This window comes from Psammomys obesus, unplaced genomic scaffold (assembly GCF_907164565.1).
Source record: "Psammomys obesus unplaced genomic scaffold, mPsaObe1.curated_primary_1811, whole genome shotgun sequence".
In the NCBI taxonomy this organism is placed as follows: domain Eukaryota; kingdom Metazoa; phylum Chordata; class Mammalia; order Rodentia; family Muridae; genus Psammomys; species Psammomys obesus.
In genome coordinates this window covers 4,722,993-4,736,330 of record NW_026596463.1, presented here as the reverse complement: position 1 = coordinate 4,736,330, position 13,338 = coordinate 4,722,993, and the positions used below count along the sequence as shown (strand labels likewise).

General features: G+C 51.4%; 1 non-coding gene across 1 annotated transcript; it reads right to left on the bottom strand.

Moving 5' to 3' along the window:
* Positions 1 to 6,918: 6,918 nt before the first annotated feature.
* On the bottom strand, positions 6,919 to 7,023 carry LOC129670062 (U6 spliceosomal RNA). The gene has a single exon (XR_008719120.1). It is a non-coding gene; the product is annotated as a U6 spliceosomal RNA (small nuclear RNA).
* Between the last annotated feature and the right edge of the window lie 6,315 nt (positions 7,024 to 13,338).

Below are 13,338 nucleotides of genomic sequence, written 5' to 3'. Positions count from 1 at the left end.
CCCACACTTAAGAGTCTGTTAAATTGACTAATAAACTCAACACAGCGTTCTCTGTGCGGCTTCAAAAACCTAGGTAATTTCGTTAGAAAACGTTGAAATCCAACCCCAAAGTATTCAGCCCAAATGTTTAGTTAAAGTAACCCCGTGGGTTAATAAACTAAACAAAGTCAACCCATGCAAAACTGGAGCAATGAAAACCAGGCTAGATAAACGAAGGGAAGTTTATAAGAACCCTTTCGGAGGAGAGGGGCGGGGGTGGGGTGGGGAGGGGCGCACGAAGGCTTCGGGCACGCAGCTTTAATGTGAAGCATGTGAGCCGGGCTCGGCTTACAGGTACGCGGCCCGCGGCGGAGGGCGCTGTCAGGCGGCTTCGCCCTGCGCGGCCCGGGGAGTCCTAGCGGGCGCGGAGCATCCCGCCCCGCCGTGCGCTCCGCCCGCCCGCCCAGCCCGCGGGGACCCGCCGCGGCCCCGTCCGGCTCCCCGGGAGATGCTCAGCGCAGCCCCAGAGGCCGGGCCGGGGAGAAGGGCCGCGCCCACCCTCCGGCCCTGGGGCGCCGGCGGGAGCGACAGAGGCGAGCCGCGCCCTTGACCTCCCTCCGAGGAGGCCGGGGCGCAGAGGAGGGGCGGGCCCTGGAGCGCCGAGTTACAATTAGTTGCTTTTGCCTGACCCGCCCGGAGCAGGAGTCCGGGAGGTGGGAACCGGAGGGCCGGGGAAGGGCAGGTCAGAAACCTGGGGGCCTGTGGCTCGCTTTGGGGAAAGGGGGAGAGGGAGGCGTGTTCCGGCGATCACCCCGGCCCGCTCTAACGCCCCCGCCCCGGCCCCCGGCGTTCCCGGGAGGGGCGGCCCCGGCCGGCCAGCCCATTGAGGGAGCTCCAGGAGATCAGAGGCGGTGCAGGTTGTCGCCTAAATGAACCTCCGGGCGGGGACAATGGCGCGGACCTCACACGGGGGCGCCGCGCCTTCCCCCGGCCCCGCAGCTGCCCGCTCCTTTATTCCACGCGGTGAGTCCCCAGCCTCCCGCCGCCGCCGAACCAGCGGGCCGACCCGGGGAGAGCGCGGGACGCTCGCGAGGCAGTTTGAAAGGAGGTGTGGGTTCTAATTTTTTTTTTTAAGCGTACAATTGGAGGAGGGTCGTCCACCTCCTAGGCTAAGGAGGGTTGGAAAAATAAGGAAGAAGAAAGGCGGGGGGCGAGGGCGGGGGTGGGGGAGAAATCAGGAGCAACAGGACGCATTTATCTATCAACCGCTAGACAAGACAAAGAGGTTTTAACAACAGTTTGAAAAGAGCGGCCTGTGAATGGTTACTATTCAATTTGTATTTTATTCCCCGCTGGTCATGGAATTGAGATCAGAAGAAAAAGTGAAAACACATGGCCAGGGTCAGGGGATCAGAGAACCACCACACACAGCAAAGGGAAGGGAAAGGCAATGGGAACTCGTGTGAAGAAATGGATTATATAAACAGAGCTCACCATCGCCTGCGCCCCATTATCCTGTAATTTACCCTGCATGGGAGCATAGAAATATATTAAACTAGTGATGGCTTTTACCATTTCTTTACAAGCCAGCCTCGTGCCAATCAAGCCCTACTATATACTTGGAGACATGTTTAGAATTCTTGAACTAATGTGTTTATTTTAAATATCACAGGGAAATTATTACATCACCAGAAAATAATGCCAGAGCGGGGTCTGCCGCCCTTTTGAAGTCCTGTTTCAACGAAACATGATTTTAATTACATAATCACTTTGAAACTATAATTATACAATAAACGATGAGGATTAAGCGGGAAGTATAGAGTACATTAAAAATTGCTTAGGTCTTGAGAAAACAAACTGAACACGAGGGGGGGAAGAAAGAGATGAAACTCGAGTTCCCGGGGAGGGGGTTGATAAACCGTACCACGGTTTTCTCTGAGCTGCGGAGGGCTGGGCGCCTGGGGCTTTCGGCCTGGGCCGCGAGCAGGCGCGGTGCAGAGTGAACACTGGATAATCCAAGACAGAATCAAGGAGGCCGGGAAGATGGCTGCGCGTTTGCTTGCTAATCTCCCTACCGGAGAACAAATAAAGTTGTCCTCTGACGGTCGTGAGACGCACTGGCACAGGGCGCCCGCAGGGCACTGGAATGCCAACCGGGGTTGTTTTGCGGGCCTTTGCCTTCCAGGGGGAAAAGCATCCAGCAGGAATGGCGCCCTGGGTGCCGCGATGCCCGCGAGGCGTTTACAGAGTGACCGCTCCGGCGGACGGCGGACGGCGAGCGCCCTGGGGCTCACGCGCAAAGCGCGCGATTCCGGCTCTCAGGGTCCGCATTGAGTTTTCGTGGAGGCCAAAGGCACCAACCAGAGTTTTCCTCTAAAAAGTAGAAACTTGGCGGCTTAGGAGTCCCTAACGCGGTCTGCAGAGCCAGAGGCGCAGGACCCTGGACCCTACCGGCCTTCAGGTCCAGAGGCCCTGTCCTGGAACCCGGCGACAGGGGCTAGGGGAAGACCCTGACCCCGTCAAGTCCAGGCAAGCCCGGGAGAGCAGAAATGGTGAGGAAGGAGCGTAAACACCGCAGAGAGGAGCCGGAAGTGCATTTGTTAATTGAACTTATTTTACCTGTTTGCTTTGCCAGGCAGGAGAGGCTTAGGCAATAGCTAACCTCTTCTTTTAAAAGCGAACTTTTAAGACACATTTATTATCCTCGTCGCCTTGGGTCACCTTTAATGCTTTATAGTATATATCCTGGTGCGGGCAGTTTGGAAGGTAGATGCCTGGCCTGGCTGGGACTGATGTAAAAAGGGTTAAACACTACCACCCCAATCTTAGCCAAGAGGGACACTGCTGCATTTTTGCTTGAGCAGAACATTGGTGTCTGAAGAAGCAGGGCTGTTTAGTTGCAATCCCCAATCTGTTTTCAGCAGAACTCGGAGGCGGGGCTTGGGGAGCCTGCTGGAGAAAGTGACAAGAAGCGTCGTTCCTTGCTCTTGCCCCGTGGTTACTCAGCTCTGACCCGTTAATATTAAGTCACATCAGCATCGCATCAGTCTGCAATGGACCATCAACAACCAAGAAAAAAGTAAGAGAGAAACAAAATAGACCATTCGAAGAGCCCTACTGTGAACGTGTTTATTCTTCGCTTCCCTAAGCCGGGGATGTAATCTTCTCATTGCCCGCTTGCAGACAAAAGTGCTGGACCAGCCTGACCATGCTAAGACCCTCCCAACCCCCCCCCCCCCCGGGAAATTACCAGTGAGCACTAAGTCAGGGCTGCTTTTTATGGAGTCTGAAGATAGGCAGCTCTTTCTGAGGATGCGCACGTTGAGAGTGGGAAGGCTTAAAGAAGGAGGAGTAAAAGATGAGATGGACGGAGAGAGAGAACATGAAGAGGAGGAGGGGGAAGATGGATCCTTGGGAGTAATAGTGACTGTAATAGATGTTATTTACTGACCTCTTAGTAAGACGAGAGATCTTCCTATATTACCTCAGCTGATGCTACTGCAACACTTGATCATTGGCAACAAGCACATATATGTTTACTGTATGCTCTCCACTAGAGAGCATATCACTTGTTTGGGTAGGAATAGCCTGATCCCGTTTTACAGCTCAACAACCTAAGCGCTCAGAGGTCATTTAACCTGGCCATACATGGCAAGAGCACGCTGGAATCCAGAGTGGAGTTCTTGGTCAGAATAGTATGCCAACTGAAACTGGGAGAAACTGTGGCTTATCTCAGGTTCCATCAAGGGCGGTCAATAGCCAGAACTGGAACCCAGAGGGTAGTGGTTGTGAACCCAGTCCTGAGAGCCACACACTGTGCTCAAGGCCCATCCGCACTGGACCAAGGACCATCAGCACAGATGTCCTGTTACTCTGGGGAGCCAGGGCAGACCAATCAGGCACTGAGCTACTTCTTCAGGGGCAGATCTCCATGTAACCCTAACCCCTCCTGCCAGATGCAGAGTGGGACTGCGGGAGGAGGGTGGGAGAGGAGGGTGGCTAGGCTACCAGAGCCCTGCTGCCCCTTCCTTCCAGACACTGACGGATTTAGACCCCCAGAATTGGGTGGTGGCCATGCAACTCTGAGGGGCGCCTCATTTCACGCTGGTCATCGCCTGAAGAACACTCCACGGAGTTGGTCACCCACTACAAGGAGAGCCCAGGACAGAGCTGAGTGGCAGATGAGAAAGCTCCCAGGAGCTGATCTAGAAGGGGAGGTTTGGCAGCCCGAGGCCACTGCTCCCAGTTATCGGCACCGTGTAAGTAGCTCCTAACTGGCCTTATCCCATTTCTTCCTGGCAGTTAGTAACAAGCAAGACAGAGGTGACCAACCTGTTTAGCACTGAGGAACAATGGCAGTCCCTTCCCCCTTTTACAGGCAGCGAGGCAAAGAGTAAATAAGCCCTGTGAAGACCAGACAGCATGTCTGTGTGTCTACTGCCTGGTCTTGGCAGCTGATGGATGGCAGCCAGATGCCCAGCACAGCCTCTCTAGCCTCTCAGCTCATTGTGTTTTGGAAAACTCAAGAGCAGAAGCTCTGGGCAGACTAGGAAGGAGGAGGAAGGCAGAAGAGAAGGTCCGTCCCCTAGCCCAAGAGTCTGGAGGCCTCGTGTAGAGAGCTGAGATGAACATCCCTGGTGGGCAGGGAGCTTTGTCACCATTGCACAAACAGGGACATGGTTCTTTGAGCAGCACTGTGCTGAGACCTCTCCAGGCACATTTTCCACCTCGGCTGCATGTTTGCAGCATTTGGAGGAGTTTTGAAAACTTGATGCTCGGAGTAAGAGAATCAGTTCTAGAATGAAACCAAGGCTGATGTCAGGATTTTTGAGCCATTGCAACATCCTGGTATGTCTGAGGACCAATCTTTTGGGTAACAGTCTCTGTCCTCACAACATCTCATCTGCTGATAATGGAAATGTTTTTCCTAGGTAAAAACATGGAGGCTTAGAAAGGATCTGTGTCTGGTCCAAGGTTAGCCTAGAGACACAGCACAGGTTAGCCTGGTGCTGGAGAGCAGCGTTCTCCTAGGCTGAGTCACTTTCAGCCATGTCCTTAAACTTTACTCCCTGGATGCACTAGACCACTGTTTCTCAACCTGTGGGTCGAGACTCCTTAAGGGTCGAGTAACCTTTTCACGGGGGTCTCTTGAGACCACCGGAAAACACAGACATTTACGTTTCTATTCACAATAGTAGCAGAAGTACAGTGATAAAGTAGTAACAGACGTAATTTTATGGTTGGTGGGGTGGCCGCAACATGCGGAACGGTATTAGAGGATCTCAGCATTAGGAGGGTTGAGAACCACCACCCTAGAGCATAACAGGCAGAGATCTAACATCAGAGTCTAAAGGTCCCAGCTTGGTGGCAACGAACCATCTGCAGCCAGGGTGTTGGCTACAGAGGAAGGCAGGATGAGGAGAGAGGAAAACCAGCATCCTTGGTTCCTTTGGGATGGACAGGTCCCCAGACAACCCTGCACTCTAGACAGTTCCCAGGGGAAAGTGGCATGAGACAAGTCAAGCTGGGTTACAAGCACGTGACGTCACCTCTTAGGACAGCTTGGAGTTGTGCCGTGAGCATTAGGCTAAGAGTCCACCTGAACAGGTTCACAGTAGGCCTCTTAGCCCGTTACCTCTCCAGTGATTAGACAGGTGTGTGTGTGTGTGTGTGTGTGTGTGTGTGTGTGTGTGTGTGTGTGATTGTGTCCTTCTCATGTGTAGCTGTAACCACTGTAAGCCATGGGAAGAACAGGTTCAAGTCTGGACCTAAGAGTTTTGGAAGTGTGAGGGCCAGCATGGTGATTTACTGTTCTGGAGAGAAAGCCGCACAGGGGGTCCAGGGGTTCCTAGACAGAGTCAATATCTGCTATGTGTACCTTAAGCTGCCGGGCTCCGATTTCTAACCGTTCATTAGAATATCCAGGCTTGCTCCTAATTTAGTGAAGTCCCAGTAGGCCCGTCAGCCAACGAAACAGTGTAAGTACTATAATGCATTTATGCATTAACCCGTCATATATCCTGGCTTACATGTGTGGCAAACCTGAGGATTGGCTGTTTTCCCTTGTGACTTTGTGGGCGACTGGAACCTGCACCTTGCTGCCATGGTCCAGCAGCTCAAGACTATCCTGCTATGAGTTGTTGGCTTAGGAGAAAAGATGAAAATTTGAAATACAATTTTTTTAACCTTTCAAACCATTGTAGGGGTTCCTAAAATGAACCGTTTTAAGTCAGGGAGTGTGTTCACAGCTGAGGACCATCCAGTTGGATTGAATCTCCAGCTCAGGTGGTAACATCCACGCAGGATTTATTTTTCAACTTACTATGACTCTAGCGGGCAGGTGGATTTGGGAGCAGTAGCTTCAGATCCTTAAAGGGAGGTCACGGAGCAGCCAGAAGTCGGCTGGAGATTTAAGGAGGGACCATGACCTGGACCCTGGGCTCTGAGACCAAAGCTATGTGGATGTACTGACTACCCGTGGGACGTCAGGTGGAGAGCACAGGGCATCTGAGCACAGAATCCCAGGAGAGCCCAGAGCAAGCACAGTAAGAGGATGCTACACAAAGGGGCAAAACTGGGGGAACTGGAGATGCAGGAGAAAGGCCTGGCTGGATGGTCCTCCTCGGTGGCCGACAGAGAAGAAACGTGCCACCGGATGCCCCAACGGTGCCAGCTCTGCCAAAGAGGCTGACCTAGGTTTGCAATAAAAGAAAAGTCCTCACTGAACTCGACCCTAAGAAGTCCCGGCTTGCCTGAGCAGGAAAATTGAACTGCAAAGGGTTGACTCTTAAATGCAAGCAAGCTAGGAGAGACACAGGACCTCCTCCCAGCCTGACAAAGGTGTGGCTGCGTTGGGAAGCCTGCCCTGCCTTGCGGCCAAGAGTGCCTCTTGCTATCCCACAGGAAGCACAAAAGGAATCTGCCACTTCACTTTATTTTTAAAATACGGCCTGCCTCGCGAGTCTGCGTGTCATCCTTGCACAGGGGCCATGTTAACCTCCCGTGTATTTTTTTCAGTTTCAGCGCATCTGCTAAAGTGAGCTCCGGCTGTTCATTTTGATGCTCAGCTTGAGTTGGGGTTCTCAGACACGCCTGCGAAAGGCTGGAGGAAAGCCAAACCCAAATTCACAGCCAGAATGTGAAACCGATTTAAAACACGCTTGCTTCTTCCCTGGAATAGCGCTCCTCTCGTGGCAAAATCATCCCCTCCAGCCAGGTGGCAAGCTAAACAAACCCAGCCACGACTCCAGGCCACAAAAATCAGCGCTGTGGCTGCCAAGCCTTGCAGGCCTGAATTTGTTGCCTAACAGGAAACCCACGGAGCAAAACAGCCTATACTCCTCCTCCATGATGGCTGACCACCCTAAGGAAATTCAGAGAGCTTACAATGAGGGAAAAGAAGAAACCACAAAAACACCAAAAAAGAAACAGAGCAAGTCTTCAGTGAAGGGCCCAGTGCAGTGTGAGCAGTCTGCATCTCTCAGCCAGACTCTCCAGGGATGGAACTGGCTCTGCAAAGAGATGGGAGGCCCTCGGGCCATCTCAAAGTCGTCTCCTCCTACTCTGTCCTCCAGGCGTCACCGGTCCCACTCAGCTCCTAATCTGAGCCCACTAAGAGCAAAGCTGCTGGGCAGGGTCAGGAAAAAATCTGGAAGGACTCTAGTAACTGATCTTCTCCTGGCTTGCCATTGTGCCCAGGGCACACACAAAGCCGAATGGCAGTTCCCCCAGGGTGGGGTGACTGGAAGTGAACACAAGAGGGCGCTCTCTTCTTGACCTGGGCGCGGATTACAGGGCATGCTGGAGTTGAACCCTTAGGCTCGCTCAGCCTTTCTGTTGGCAGGCTTCCCTTTTAAAAGCTGTTGCCCCGCCAGTGCCCAGCGGCTCCCGGCTGTCAGATTCCAAAACGCCACCCTGCCATTTCTCTCTCTCTCTCTTCAGGCAATGGGCTGCAATTTTCCCCTTGCCCTGCAGCCACCACTATGCAACCTCACTAATTTCCAGGCTGAGGCTTAATGCTGTCTGGTCACTTCTCACCCCACCCACCAGGGCCCAGCAGCAGCCTGCTTGCTCTGCCTCTGATTGGCTGCTTGTGACCTGGACACACCTCAGAACTGCAGCTTTGAAGTATCACATAGAGGGGCAGATGTTTGAGGAAAACAGAACCCCGGGATTGAGGATTCCTCCACACCCATGCTATGAATGGAGCTGTTTTGAGCAAGCAAAACCTCACACTTCGCTCGGTTGGAGGGGGTGTTGTTTGGCCGGATCGCGTGATTGACGCTCTTGTGGTCCAATTTGCTGCTCACTGAAGCAATGAGGCGGCAACCCTGAAGTCACCAGAAAGCCCGCAGCCCCGGCTCGGAGTGTTCAGTTCCAACCTACAAATAAAAGGCATTCCGCTGATTTTCTTATTTTGCCCGAGTTCTCAAAGCGTCTTTCACGTGGCTTGCCAAATATGCAAGGCAGTGGTCGGCCAAGTACTTCTGCCGGTGGCAATTACAACAGCTGAGGTCTCTCCCCCGTAATGATGGGTTAGGAAGAGTGTGTGTAAGGGCTGAGGTTCTTTATTTATGCTTCGTCATTCTTAAAGGCAGGGTGGTTGAGGGGCAAATTTCCCTGGAGCTGGACGCCAGGTTCTGGTACAGATTAGTCTGTGACCTCAGATGGCTTATTTGGACTCCCTGACTTTCTAATCTGTGAGATGAGAGGGCTGGACTAGACCATAGTGCAAGAATGCTTGGCTAATGTTCTGGGAACGCATTCTGTCGTTCCAGTTACATGGATGCTATCTGTCCTTATTCAATATGTGTCGGTCTGTTAAGGAAAACGTCCTGTTTGAAGGTAGGGTATTCATTGGTTAGGTAAATTCTCAACAAATTATACATGGATATCTCTGTGAAAGGCACCATAACGGATGCAAATAAATTCTTATTTTTTTTATTCTCCTTTCCTCTCTCTCCCTTCCTTTTTCTCTCTCTCTCTTTCTCTCCCTCTCTCTGTTTTCCTGTGTGTGGCTGCGTATTTGTGCGCATGCGCACACGCATGCATCCACACAAGCTTGCACCTGCCCATCGGCGTAAGGACAGGTGCCGGTGAAGGCCAACACATGTTCGGACTGGAGCTACAGATCATTGTGAATTGCCCAAAGTCTTCTGCAAGAGACTGTAGGCACACAACCATCTCTCCAGCACTACAATGAAATGCTGATTCTGAGAATCTCCAAACCCAAATCGGATGTGATGTCTACCTCCTTCGGATGACAGTGTGGGAATGTAAACTCCCCCTGAGGGGCTGGTGACAGCACATAGGCTCCTGCCCCATGACGGTCCTGACTCAGCTGTATTCCTCCACTGTGTTATTGCTTAAACTCATCTCTGTCAATTTTTCAAAATCCAAATATCTTGCCAGATTCTTCAAGCGAATTGACTTACAAAATTGCTCGGTCTGAACCACGTGCAACTTACATGATATTAATAAGTTACTCAAGGTATTTCTGAACATGCTAAACTTTTTCCTGTGCATGGGACAGCATGAATGCACACACACACACACACACATGCACGGGCGCACACACACACACATGCACACACACACAGCGCTCAGATACATGCATTGTTTGAACTTTTTGTTAAAATCAATTGAAGCTGGCATTTGTAGCAATGGTTCCTTGACAGCTCTGTCCACAGGAGCTTCTAATCTAAGTAGCTGCCTTTGGGCAAGGGCTCTTGGTGGACTGGAGACGGAATTTGCAGAGCACGGTGCAAAATGGAAATGGGAGGCTATTGAACAATCCAGAATGATCACAGTGGAACTGGCCCCAGCTCTTGCTTCCCTAACCTGCCTGGCTGGCAGAGGGCTTGCTCCTGCAGGGCAGAGCACTGCTGAAGGCCAGATGTCAATCGCCCAGCTAGTGTGAGCTTCTAGGTGGTCCCATCAAAGGTACGAGTTCACTGCCAGCCCTGCCTTGAACAGGGGATGGGCTGTAGGAGAGGAGACATGTCTCTCAGCAGCAGAAAATGACATCAGGAGCAACAGGGGTGACATGTAGTCCTTGTTTACCAATGGGGGGCTGGATTCCAGAGGGGTACCAAGATTCCCCCAAGGCTACAGAGCAAGGTTAAGCCAAGACTGAGACCCAGACTGTGGCTTGGATGGCAACTGGGAACCTACCTGATAATGGGTGCACAACGGCACCAGAGTCATCAGACCGGCAGGAGTGCAGCCCATCTCTAATAAAAGACACCGCTTCTTGCTTCTGTTTAGAATGTTCTAATGTTCTGGGGTTTTTTCTACTTGTCTGCTGGTGGAAGATGTGGACAAAGGCCTAGGGGTGAGGCGGCCAAGTGCTCCAGGCCTCTCTCCATTGTGACTCGGTCTCTGCTTGGACCCCTTCATCACCAGGGTGGCTTCCTTCTTCCTCAGCTTTTCAGGATTCTCAGCACCCCAGTCGTCACCCTTTCACCCGCCTCAGGTTTGCAAGATGGTGATGGCTGTGAACGGCCTTCAGTCCCAACCTTAGGGAGATCTAGAAAGGCATAGTTTAAAAGGATAAAAGAATGGGAGCAGGCTCCTTTCCTCTCGGTTGGAGGACCAGAGCACTGGATTGGGCAGGAATGGCAGAGGCCCAGCCCCCTCTTTCTAGTGATGCCAGAGGCAAGGCCATGAGGTGACTTACCTAGTTACTGACTCAAGTCCATGGTTCTTGACTTACACACCAGCTGATTCTGTCAATGGCCTGTTCTCCCTATCTCTTGCCTTTCTTTCCTTCATCACACCCTCTTTGGGGTTTGGTGTGTGTGTGTGTGTGTGCGCGCGTGCGTGAGTGTGTGTGTGTGTGTGTGTGTGTGTGTGTGTGTGTGTGTGTGTTGGAGAGGCAGGGTCTCACTATAAAACCCACGCTGGCCTTAAATGCATAGGTCAACAGATATGTGCTTCACATTTGGCTTCATACCTGGCTTTACCCCTGCCCTTTAAAACCTTTATCTTAAATAACAAGCAAATAGATGGATAAATAAATAAGTGGCTGACTGACTACAATAGAACCTGTGTTTTAGGGCTTCTCATCCCTGGAAGGGCTCCCTATTAAGCAAATGGATGTTTTCAGGCAGACTTTCCAGCAAAGGTTGTTGATGGCTTTGGCTAGTTGGGAATCTCTCTTAGTTGCTTCCAGGATCTCAGCGGCAAGTTGATACAGGAAACTGAAATCTGGAACCTGGGCTGCTTTCCAGAGGCAGGTTCCACATCCCAGGTTTAGCCAAACGGAAATGCCTCACCATCCTTATTTCTCTGTTCCTAAAACGCCCTCGACACCTTCCATGAGCCCACCATGCCCGGATACACCATTCCTTTATTTCCTGGCAAATACAGTGTTAGGCTCGTTAGTGTCAAATGGTTTTCTGCATCATGACCTCCCATCTCCAGTTTGAGTTCCCCTTCTGGCTACGGAGTTTGGGGTGAAGGCTACCTGACACTGGGATGTGCCCCCCCCGGGCAGAAGCATCTGTGTGCAGCACGAGAAGAGCATGCTAGTGGGGGGGGGGTCTGGGAGCCGCCATCCCCTGTACTCCCCTGACAGGACAATGGGACTTTTATTTCTACCCTGCCTCAGCTGGCAGTCTCTCTCCCACTCTCTCTCTTGGTTGGGCTTTGGTTTAAAGTTACCCTTTTGGGATTTTCTTGGTGTTTTCTTTCGAATGCCACCGGGGAAGTTTCTCTTTCCGAAGTGGAGGGTACACAGATGGGTCAGTTAGTCATAGGCCCTGCTAGACCACAAGCGTTGGTGTTCAAAGGCTTCCCAAAACAAGCCTGACACACAGAGGCCAGTCAAACTTGCTTCTGGCCATTTGTAGAAGCATAATACATGGCAAGCTAATCTTAAAATTACTGTTTTTTGTTGGGTTTATGTAATTGTAACTGAGTACCCTTTTCCCTACTGACTCCCCAAGCTTTTCACAGAAATGTCTGGAAGAAGAGCTGTTTCTGTAGGGCGTCTATTTGCTCCTCATCTTTATGCCTCAGTCATCATGTTTCTGGCCACCACAGACAGCCTTGTCCCCTTTACTCTGAATCTCAGTGACAAGACTAATCAAATAATCGGAAGGACTGGCCGCCCTTTAGCCCAGTGGAGGAGGGCCGGGTTGTTTTGTTGTTCGTTGGTGGGCAATAAAATACTGAAAACGGTAGGAGGAAGAGGGTCTGCAATCAGTGAAAGTCTTTAGGAACCCCGAAAGGTTCTAATTCTGCCTCTTACACTCTGGGTAGTTATTCAAGGCGGGGACAACCTCAGATATCCCCATGGCAGTGTCGGCACCTTATATTACTGCTCAGAGAAGCTGGGATCCCATAAATGCACCCGATCCAGATTCTGAGCCCGTAGCCCAGGCTGGGGAAGTCCTGCAGGATCCACACATCTCGCACAGTCACCTCACTCGCAGCCAAGCTCATACTACGTGAGTGAGCACAGCTACTTGGGGCAAGATTGTCTTCTCCCAGATGCCAGGGTCTTCCTCCAGGCATCACCATTTATTGATAAAGTTAGGACAACTTACAGGAAGGACAGTAAAGCAGAGAAAACAAAACGAAATACAGTATTTTCCCCTTTCAGCACACTTCCATCATAGATGGAAAAGATCCTTCCCCCCCCCCCCCAAATTCCTCACTTCCAGTCATTCAGGTAGCTACTCAGAGGCCATACAGTTGTTGATACTTTTTATCTTTTTAAAATTAACTATAGTCACATAAGCATATGTACAATGAAACCCGTTTTAAAGGCACAATGGGTGAATTTTGGCAAACATTTGCACCCTCATGCCACCCCTTGAAATCATGACCTAGAACCTCTCACCCACACACTCTCTCATGCCCCTTGGCTAGTTCTTCTCCATTCCATCCCCTGGGCCTCTCTTCCTGTTATAGAGAAACAAATATGCTGTTTCTAGAATTTCATCTAAATGAAGTCATGCACTGTGCTCTGTTTGCCTTTTTCTTTTTCTTTTTCTATTTTATTTGACTTCTTATACCTCTACCTCCCTTCCAACCCTTATCCCACCCTAATCCCTTCCAACACCCCAACATCAGGCAGGAGAGAGAGGTGAGCGGGGAGAGGGGAGAGTTGAGCTCTTTAGACTACCTCCTGCTAATGAGGGGCATTGAGTTCCTCAGGGCAAGTCAATCTCCTTCTCATCAGGATGGCTCCAATCTCTTCTCAGCATCTCTTTTCTCAGGACCACTTCACTGGACAAACCTGCAACAGCAGCAGCGGGAGCAGGAGTGGGGCAGGAGCAGGAGGGACAGTCCCACCCCTCTCTTGGGGCTCCAGTCTCTTTGTACCCTCTCTAGAGTCCCTAGAAGTAAACT